The sequence below is a fragment of the Miscanthus floridulus genome, unplaced genomic scaffold (genome assembly GCF_019320115.1).
Source record: "Miscanthus floridulus cultivar M001 unplaced genomic scaffold, ASM1932011v1 fs_363_3, whole genome shotgun sequence".
NCBI lineage: Eukaryota > Viridiplantae > Streptophyta > Magnoliopsida > Poales > Poaceae > Miscanthus > Miscanthus floridulus.
In genome coordinates this window covers 5,548-16,433 of record NW_027096641.1, presented here as the reverse complement: position 1 = coordinate 16,433, position 10,886 = coordinate 5,548, and the positions used below count along the sequence as shown (strand labels likewise).

The 10,886-nt window shown below is 44.4% G+C and overlaps 1 long non-coding RNA gene and 1 pseudogene across 2 annotated transcripts; both read left to right on the top strand.

Annotated features, from left to right (window-relative positions):
• Window positions 1–4,327: 4,327 nt before the first annotated feature.
• LOC136531487 (uncharacterized) lies at window positions 4,328–6,630 on the top strand. Of its 2 annotated transcripts, none has more exons than XR_010778043.1 (5): window positions 4,328–4,870; window positions 4,990–5,121; window positions 5,477–5,731; window positions 6,002–6,095; window positions 6,185–6,630. It is a non-coding gene; the product is annotated as an uncharacterized lncRNA (long non-coding RNA). The 2 variants fall into 2 exon arrangements; XR_010778042.1 differs by having other exon boundaries at window positions 5,477–5,906.
• A 1,620-nt stretch (window positions 6,631–8,250) lies between these two features.
• LOC136531486 (binding partner of ACD11 1-like) lies at window positions 8,251–10,133 on the top strand (annotated as a pseudogene).
• Window positions 10,134–10,886: the final 753 nt, after the last annotated feature.

The window sequence follows — 10,886 nt, the reverse complement described above, 5'->3', positions numbered from 1 at the left end:
TAACATTTAGCTGGCCGGATAACTCGTTCCGACCACGAAGCCTAGTAGCTTGATTCAGGTCGGGGACGTGAGCAGGGGTCGCAATCTGGATGGAAGTAAGGATGTGCGGAGAGCCATTGGCATAAGCCCAAGGGCGGGTTAAGTCACCGAGCACTCATGGCAGAGTGGTTCTCTGATTTTGCGGCACTGATCGGACTCGCAACTCCTGAATTGTACCAAAGGTGACTTGTTTGCAACCCTGACAGGGGAAGCAAGGTTTGTGTTAGGAATACCTGTCCAGCTGGATAGGAATCGATTCGAATCGCTGTCTCTTCCGGATAGTGATAAGTTGACTGAGCAGCGGCAACGTAGATTCAATTAATTTAACGATATGGTTAAATGGATAATGATGATAATGTTGTCATGATTTATACCTGCTATGGTTATTAATGTTTGCACCTTAATCAAATGATTGCTTAGTACAGGTGCTAATATAGATGACAGGTTAATGGCTAAAAGTCACTGCTAGTTCAGGTTAAGAGTTGATCATTATTACTTATGTTTTTTCTGCAAAAAGAAAGTGTCAGCCAGATCCACTAAATTAAGCTATGCATGATCCTTAGTGTCATTTGTTTTTGTTTCCGACGGGTAAGTCTAGCTGAGTACATTCTCATACTCAGGGTTTATTCCCTCTTGTTGCAGATGACCTTCTATATCAGGGCTTCTGTAAGTATTGTCTCCACCCGATGGGTGAAGAAGACTAGATCATGGGCATGATCTCTGTTTCTCTTATCTAAATGTTGTTGCGGGTTGTGATCAGCAAACCAGTATTTGTATTTGAACTCGGGTGTGTAAGTTAAACTATTTGCTTCCGCGTACTTTACAACACTTGTTTTGTAATAACGATGACTCTTAGGTGATGTAATCTATTTGCAAACTGTCTGTGAAATGTTATAATGTATGATATGTTATGTTGAATTATTGTGATCTTGGTTGTATGCAAGTTGGTTTGAAATCCTTCATGGTTTCAGTTGACTACCGGGTTTATATGGGCTCAAGTGCGAGAATTTGATCATTTCGGCGATTGTTTTTGTACTTGTGCTCTTATAAATTGGTCGGTTCTGTGACAAACATGAAGTTGGTAGGTTTCTGCTAAACCATTTTGTGTATGGACATATGGGACAGAGTGCTGAACTTGAATTCCCAAAGCCATACAATAATCGTTAAAAGCCTTTGAGGAAAATTCAGCAGCATTGTCCATTCGAATTGATTGAATTTGATGTTCAGGATGATGTGCTCTAAGTCTAATAACTTGACCAATAATTTTTGCAAAAGCATGGTTACGTGTGGACAAAAGACACATATGAGACCATCGAGTAGATGCATCTATTAGAACCATGAAGTACCTGAACGGTCCAGACATTGGTTGTATGGGGCCACAGATATCTCCTTGAATGCGTTCAAGAAATTTTAGTGGCTCATTTTGGATCTTAATGGACGATGGCCGTATGATTAATTTCCCTCTAGCGCATGAAGTGCACATAAAATCTGAAGATTTCGGGAATTTAGCAGTAATTAACTCATGACCTTTAGAATTGCTAATAATTTTTCGCATCATCCCTATACCAGGATGGCTAAGGCGTTCATGCCAAATTTTGAATGCGTCAACATTCTGAAAAATTACCTTGTACGCAACATGAGGTACGGGGTTGATGTATGTGTAGTACAATCCGGATGGAAAAGAAGGAATTTTCTCAACAATTCCCTTGCCATATCCGCTATTTTTAGTAACAAGGAGAATTTCCTCATTATTGTCATCACGGGTTTTGATATGGAAACCATTTTGATGGATACCTCTATAACTTAATAAGGTACGCTTTGAATCAGGATACAATAATGCATCCTCAATTATAATTTGGGTACCCATGGGGAGTACAACAGTGGCACGACCAGAGCCAACTATCATAGCATCGCGCCCGGCGATTGTCAAAACATTTCCTTGTCTTTTTGTAAGAGTTTGGAAATATTTTGTTTCTCTAAGTATAGAATTAGTGGTACCACTGTCCACTAGGCATAATTCTTCCTCCATCAGATTGACCACCGTAGAAACTATATATAAATAAAGAATTTGATATAAAACTCTTTGATGATATATAGAATACATACTTTATTTATTGAATATCAAATGTGTACATTACATTTATTGGATATTCAAACCAAATAGTGATGACATTATTAAATATTTACAACACATAGGACATAAATTATTTTAACTATTATAATCACTAGGACATAAAGACACTAGAATCTAAGGGATTGGGAGCCTATTCAAAGTCTCCAAATATGTCGTTGGATGCATATTCCACGATCATATTGCCCGTATCAACAAGATCCTCGCCTCCTCGTATGTTGTTGCTGCTTGGTTCCATTGGAACTTGTTGCGAACAACCAGCCTCATTCCTGGTGGTGTCAGGTCGAATGTTGAAGTGGGCTTCATACTTCTGTCCTGGTGCAGCACGTCCGCGACCCACGAACTTTAAGTAGAGATCAACAAGATGACTTGGGGTACGACATTTCTTTGTAATATGGCTATAACAACCACACTTCTGACACACAGGTTTGTCATTCCTGTGTTTGGAAATGTTCTTACCCTTGTTGGGAACACGAGTTTGGGATTTCTTATTGCGTCTGCGTTGTTTTTTACCTTTCTTAGAATTTCCCTGAGGATGGGTCTTAGAAAGTCCACCATCAAATTTGGGTTTATTCTGAGTATAAGCATGTACTTCAGGCAATGGAGCAGACCCTATGGGGCGCTGCTGATTATTCCAAACCATAAGTTCAGAATGTTTTTCGGCCTCAAGTAAAGTTTGTATAAGCTCAGAATAAACCTGGAAACAGCTTTCATGGTATTGTTGTTGAAGAATCCTTTCAGAGGGAAGCATAGTAGACAGAGTCTTTTCTATTTAATCCGCATTTGTAGGTTATTTCTCGTAGAATTGCAACTTTGAGCAAATCCTATGAACAGCATGGTTATAATCACTCACAGTTTTAAAATCTTGTAAGCGAAGTTGCGTCCACTCATAGTTGGCCGCAGGCAGGTCAAGTGCCTTTGGTTGTTCATAGCGTTGCTTAAGAGAATTCCATAGATTTCGTGGGTTCTCTTCCAACAAGTATTCAGCCTTAAGATTAGGATGAATATGGCTCCTAATGAGATATAGGGCCGTGTATACATGTTGATCATCAAGAGGTGCAACACCATCTTCGGGTGGTAACACAGCTCGATAAAGTCCACGGGACGCAAGACTAACCTTTACGTCCATAGCCCATGTGGGATAATTGTGGCCGTCTAGAGCAAGCAAATCAAACTCTTTGACAGTCATTAATCCTACACGAGGCAAACCATCAAAACATTTTAAGTTATTAAAATGTTGTGGTGTGTTGTAATTATGGGATGCAAGATAGAGACAAGATAAATCTTGTATTATTAATGGTGTAAAGATCTCATGTGCATAATAAAATAATGGAGGTAGTCACCATAAAAGTGTAGACCTCAAATTGGGCATAGTCTGTATTAACAGTAGATGCCAAGTAATTATGCAAGTTGTATAAACACGTCTTAAGGTAGTCATCAAGAATGATGTAGACTTCAGTCAATTCGCAAACGAATTGGGTACGCACGTTGGGGATAGTCACTAAGTTATGGACTTAGTGTAGATCCCACAGTAGCAACTATGGTGCTACCTTATGTATGGCCAATAGGAATGCGAATTAATGGTAGTCATCTTTGTGAAAAAATGTAGACCAAATGTTCTCTTTTATGATGTTAGGTACGCACGTTGAGGATAGTCACTAAGTGTTTACTTAGTGTAGATCCCGCAGTAGCAACAGTGGTGCTACCTTGTGTATGGCCAACAAACAAATGGGGAACATGCGCGTTATACAATTGATGAGAAAATATACATAAAATGTCGCATCCATTATTTAAGCACGTAGTGCTTTAAAGTCAAAAAGCATAAAAGGGGCTTAAATAAAATGATCGATTGCAAAATTGATTAATGAATAAATAATTTGCAAGATCATGGTCGTAATAACAAGGATATTATTTATTGGATTTGCCATACATACAGGGACAAATACTTTGAATAATATCATAAATGGATATTTTACAATGATAAAATATCACAAGTACAACTATAGTTAAAGTCAGCGACTAAACACAAGAGTACTTAATTTTACGGCACATAATTATAAGAGACTAACAGAGTCTTATACGAATTAATGCTGAAAATATTAAATTGATGAAAACAGTAAATAGCTTGATTTGCCAAACTTGAATCCATCGGCATCCTTGATTTTGGCCCATGCGGGTCCATGCAGGCACGCACAGTGGAAATGGAGGGGGTGGCAAGGCACAGGCCTGTGGGCCGGCCTAGTTGCAGCCGCAGGCCTTTAAAAGGGGCTCAGCCGGTGGTTAGGGTAACCACCCACCGCCACAGCCATGTAAAAAGCAACCGCCGCCGCCGGTCATCAGTTCGAGTGCCGGGGCGAGGACGCAGGCACGGAGCTGCCACCGCGCGCGAGACGCAGGCACGGAGCCGCCTCCGTGGGTGCGGGAGGGGCCTTTAGCCGCCTCGATCCTAGCCGCCGCCGGCCACCGGACGCCGGAGTCTGGCCTGGCACGTGGAGCCGCGAGCCGTGAGCCGCCGGGCGCGTGAGGCGAGCACAGGGTCGCCTCTGTCGAGCGCAGGGGCCGTGGGCGCACGGGTCGCCGGCCGCGCAGGCTCGGAGCCGCGCTGGGGCTGCCAGCAACAACTGTCCGTCGGTCTGGCCATAGGGCGCTGGGGCCGCTGCCGCACGAGCTGTGCAAGGCGCAGATCGACTTCATCTCAAGGTAAGAACATCATCGATAGATGAAAACCAAAGATGTCTTACTGCTTCAACGATGACTTGTGACGGAGAAGGCTTCTGTTCTGGCGAACTCAGCGACGCACCATTCTTCTTGTGTTGCAGTGTAGCAACAGCGCTGGCGAACTCTTCTTGGCTTCTCAGCTTGCAGGGGAGAGCAAGTGCATGATAACGTGTTGAAAGTGAATGAAAATGAACAAGATTTTGGAACAACTGTTGCTTTCATCGATCTCCTAGGTATATATACAAGTGAAGAGTCGTGTTGTACTGACGCCGTACGGACGTGACTGTTCGGGGAAATGTAACTGTTCACCGGAACAATCTACTACCGAAGGGACATGCCCCTTCGTAGTGTTAACTGCTATACTAACTAACTGCTAGTTCTATTCATCTGTTGATGAGATCACTGGTGTCTGTTAGGAACAGACACCATTTCGTAACAACATGCATAGACAGCTACGGCGCAAGGATCTCGACATCGCTCAAGTCACCTTGTTAGCCCTTTAAGTTAATTACAAGCTATATATTTCACTCCATTGCATCTTTATAGGTACTTTAGGAAGAAGATAACTGGCATGATTTGTCCTTGCAGGATGCAGTACCACATCTGCAAAGAAATGAAGAAAAACCTTATTTACCTCTCTCCGACGAAGATTAACTACAGATGCATCACGGGTTACGAGTTGCTAGAAGATGCTACAGACCTTAAGGGCATGAACACGGAAGAGAGACGATAATTCCGGAAAACTCTGTGCAACACCCTTAAGTATCAGGTGGCAACATACATCTATAATTGCATGAACTCCATCGAGGAACATGGGTGTCTACTTGCCCCCTACTGATTCGGGTAAGTCAGGCTAGTTGAATCGTATCTGTAGCTAGTTTAAACTTGTATTATTTGAATTTTGCAGTCCGGGCAACAGCGGCTACTGGATTACATTCATAATCTATCCTCAGCTGCATCTGCGGTTGTATTGGACTCTTTGGATTACCCAAATGAGTCATACAAGGAATTTGAGAGCGTATTGAACTTTTAAATGACAATACTTATTCTTTTACACAAATAATCATATTGAATTTGTTGTTGACTCCCATTGTTTTCATACAACGCATACAGGATGTAAATTGAGGATCCCTAATCTGTCGACATAAGAAGTGAGCAGAACAAGGCAAAGAATGGCCACAATATAGCCATTAGGCGCAACATCTCGGTACGTATCAAGTCATATGCGGTACAAATTAAATAACAATGCATACTCTCTATATGTTTTAATCGATTGTGTCGTATTATATCGTGTAGTGCGTCAAAAAACCTCCAGGGACACTACTATGTTGATTCTACAGTTGCGAGTACCTCATGGAGTCCGAGAAGTTCAGCATCAGCTACGGGGTGCTAATGAATTAACAAAGATGGTGGGAAATTAAGGAGACGAATCGACGAGAAGTGCCTAACAAGAACCGTAGCGGACATATGTAGCTTCATCATACATAAATGTGTGCATCAAAACAGAGCATGCTTCAACCACGAGAGCGACATCGCATGGGATGAGAAGTACGACAAGATCAGAAACTGGGATCAGATACACTTAGAGGATTACAAGATTGCTGATCTTGATTAGAAAAAAGTGGACTCTGAAACATTTGAACTCTTAGTTTCATATGTATATGATATGTGACTTGTTGTCCGTGCTATGACGATAACGATACACCAATATGATATGTGTATGTGTGTGTGCGCGCACGCGCTTTATGCATGCGTATTGTCTTGGTTCTCAGTATATATATTTGTGTCTGTATTTAAATTATGAAAACAGAATTCAAATAAAATGGCAGCAAATGAATGTTTTTGAATCTGGACAAGAGTTAACGGAGACGGGCGCCTTGTATGCAGCTACCTACCTCTGCTAATCAATTAACGGAGGCGGACGCCCTCGATGGCGGGCTTCTTCTAGTGGCCGCCTTCGTTAAGAATATTAACACAAGCAGCCGCCTTGAGCCTTGAGAGAACCACCTGCGTTAATAGGATTAACGCCGGCCTCCGTAAAGTGGTATTAACGCAGGCGGTTAATTGAAGGTCCGCCTACGATAACCCAATACGGTTGCCTGCAAAAACCAAACCAGTAGCAGTGACCGTGCAGTATGGGAAAATGAACGTACTCTAATAATAACAAGCACATACCCCGGCCCGGAGGTGACATATTGTGTTTTATGATCAGTGGTCTGCTATTTCTAAATATTTGATAAAACAACTAAATAAAGAAAAATGGAAGACCACGTGAGAGAAACTACAATAACCGGTGTACTGACGTAAAGTTTTTTGTTTGCTTATATTTCTGTATGGGCCATGGCAGGCCTCCGTTTCTGCTAAAGGGTCAGTTGGGCCGAGCCGGCCATAGACGAAGTTCCATTCCATATGTGGTCGGACTCGGACATGAAGGGCTGTGTAAAAGTGCTCAATGCTTTGCCCGTTAGAAGCGGTTCTGGACTGGACCGCAGTTGCCGCTGCTCCACTCACTCTCCCATTCGCTATTTCCCTCTCCCTCCCACACGAACACGCCGGTGAGCAACAGGACAGCAACACGCCGGTGAGCAGCAGGCACTCGTCTGCCCTGCCGCGTCACCGCAGATCGAATCGATCCGATCCATCACCGTGTCTTAGCCCGGCTCCGTCGTCTTGGTGCGTTCATGGCGGTGAGTGATCGCACTGGAGTACTGCTGCATGTTGTTATCTACGACCTGTTCTTTTTTTTCCCCAATTTGATCTCTCAGTGCGTTCGGATTGATGTGCGCATTTTGTCGATGTTGGTCAGTATTACCTTGGTAATCCATCATGGAATAGTTTTTCTCCCTTCCTGAGTAAACGAGATGTGATGGAAATATGGAATAAATGCAGTGAAATCATACACGAGATTTAATTCAGAATCTGAAAGCAGACACCAATGCATGCAGCGAGATCGATTTCACTGATGTTACTAATGTTGTAGAGAACAAACTAACAAAACCCCCGTCATCAACTCATCATACATACTACATTAGTAACAGCGGGTTGTTTTTAGCTCGGATCGGATCCATGAGATTTTCTTACAGTACAGAACGAGAAGGGCATCTTGTTGCTAGGGACGCACCCAGACTGACGAGGCCCATTCTTTCATCACTGTATTTTCCAACTTTGCACTGGTCTGCAGTCTGCTCAATGCACAAAGAAGGAACCGTTAATAAGTAGACAAATTAATAGTCAATTAATGGAACTGAACTTGGTTTAGTCCCAGTATGCTTGCTAGGTGCCTTGCTTCAGTTTCTTCATCAGGAAGATGGTAAAACATGAATAAGCCCTGATTAGCTGATGATCGTCATGCATGTCTGCTAATGCAGGTCCGGCTGGACCCTGGCTGTTTGAGGATAGGAGTCGCTCCAGCTGAAATTTGCACATCATCACCATCAGCATCACCATTCACCATCACCATCACCTTCACCACAGCCCTGCACTTCCCCCAATTGGACCATCGATGTCTCGGACGTGAGTCAGACGATCCATCTCCCTGCACCACCAATATCTTGCATTGCTGCTCATATCGTTCATGTGTTTTTTGTTTTTTTTTTGGCGGGCAATATTATCTGTGTTTTACAAGGGGGAAAATTTTAGTGGTTTTTGTTGCGTCTACTTAGGCCTGTACATGGTCTGGGTTTCCCGGGTTATGGACTTATGGTTAATTTTCAACCCAACCCGTGTGTCTAATGTCTAGTATATGGGTTGGTTAGGTTCAGTGAGTTGGGTTGGTTTACGGTTTCCGCGACTATGGAGGTTTCGTCTGCAGCAGCTACCTGGCCTTTGCTGTGGGTCTGGTTTACGTAGGAGCGCCGCGCCACCGCCCGAGTAGGCAAAAAAACCTAGTCGATGTCCATACGGTCATACCACAAAAACTGTTCTCTTTGGCAAAAAGATCAAATCAGTGACCAATGTTCAGCAACATATTCAGCGTTTCAACGTAACATGTGTTTCGTTCTGCACAGTACAATCTAATAACCAAAGCTCATTCATTGATTGATCTAGTGTTCTCTCTGCTTCAGGTCAGAACTATCAAGGTGACAAACGTGCCTCTCTCAGCAACCGCGGAGAACATGAAGGAGTTCTTCTCCTTCTCCGGCGAGATCGACTTCGTCGAGATGCGAAGGTGTGATCGATTCCCTTGCCAACTCCCAAGTCCTAAACCATGCACAATTTTTCCCAACTCCCATGGGCTTGTTTCTGCTCTAAATCATGGCAGGGACTCGGAGACGTCTCAGGTCGCTTATGTCACCTTCAAGGAGTTCCATGGAGCTGACACAGCTCTGCTCCTCTCTGTATGCATGCACACCTAGCTTGCGTCCGTCTAGCATCTATCTCTCAACATTTTTCTTTTTAACTTTCAGTAAATCCTTTCGATCTCCTCTTGATTGCAGGGATCTAGCATGTGCGGCGATGTTCCTGTGAACATCGCACCAGTGGAAGACTACGAACTGCCACCGGAAGCCTACTCCCATACAGAAGCAAGGTCACCGGCGGCACCGGGAACGCCGACCGGGGAGGCCGTGAAGAAGGCGGAGGAGGTGGTGAGCACCATGCTGGCCAGGGGCTTCGTGCTGAGCAAGGACGCGCTGCGGCGCGCGCAGTCTTTCGACGAGCGGCACCAGCAGCTGCTGTCCACGGCGACGGCGCGGGTGGCGTCGCTGGACCGCCGCCTGGGGCTCAGCGACAAGTTCAGCCTCGGCACGGCCGCGGCCCGCGGCGCCGCGCGCGGCGTCGACGAGCGGTTCCAGGTCACGGAGCGCGCCTGGGGCGCCTTCTCCGCGGCCGGGGAGGTCGTGGCCAGCAGCCCCTACGCGTCCCGCGGCGCCGCCTGGGTGTCGGCCGCCGTCGGCGCCGTCGCCAGGGCCGCGTCCGACGTCGGCGCCATGACCATGGAGAAGGTGGTCAGGGCCGAGGTGGAGGACTTGGCGGCGGACGGCGCGGGCGCCGAGGTGGGGCAAGGGCACGCGGCCCGTGTCGAAGTGCACGACGGACAGGGAGTTGCAGCTCACCACGGTGACCAAAAGAATAAGGCAATGTAGAAGTACATACAGGAGTAGTATATGACTGATGATTTTTTTTTCTTCGGCTTTCTTACTTAGTTATACACAATGAATGCATAAAGGTTTTTGAAAAATAAGATAGAAATGGAACTGCATGCATTTGTCCTGTTAATTTGACACAATATATTCTATATCTTTTTCGGTTTGAGATAAGTTCAAATTTGGCACGAAATTATATTAAGAATTTTAATAAAGATCTGTTGCTTTATTAGAGCACTGGTTTTTAGCTTACCAATCAGTCACATTTTCTAGTAGACATCGAATGTAGATTGAACAACTTAGATTTGTATTCGCAAAAACAACTTAGATTTGTTTGGGTAAAATTGTCACTTCCTGCTCAAACAGCGATAATGGGTCTGCTGCTCTCTGATAAAGCATGTTTAAGGTGTTTAGTGGCCCGTTTGCTGCTGGGCTGCTAGCAGGCTTTTCTCAAGCTGCAGTCCAGGAGTTACCGGCCTTGAGTTTTCTTTGTGGCAAAAGTCATTTCAACTCCTTCAATATCACAATAGTCTATTTTTTCCTTGAATTTAAAATTAGATATCTTACCACCACCACCACTGTGAGCTCGAGATGGCGGACTAGAGAGGGGGTGAATAGTCCTTTCTAAAATTAATCGCGTTGGCTAACCGAAACAAGTGCGGAATTAAAACTATCGGTCTAGCCAAGACTACACCCCTTTATTTATGTTCTCTAGCACCTTCCAAAGATACTAATTAAGCAACAAAGGTGCCGAGCTAGCTAGAGCTCACCTAACCAATTCTAGAAGCAAGGTCACACAAACCTATGTCACTAGTACTTCAAGCAACAAGGGAGCTCCTACACAAGCTAGTAAGCAAAAGCACAAAGCCACCTAAGCTCACTAGCAATGCTCAATAACAAGACAACCAATGCCA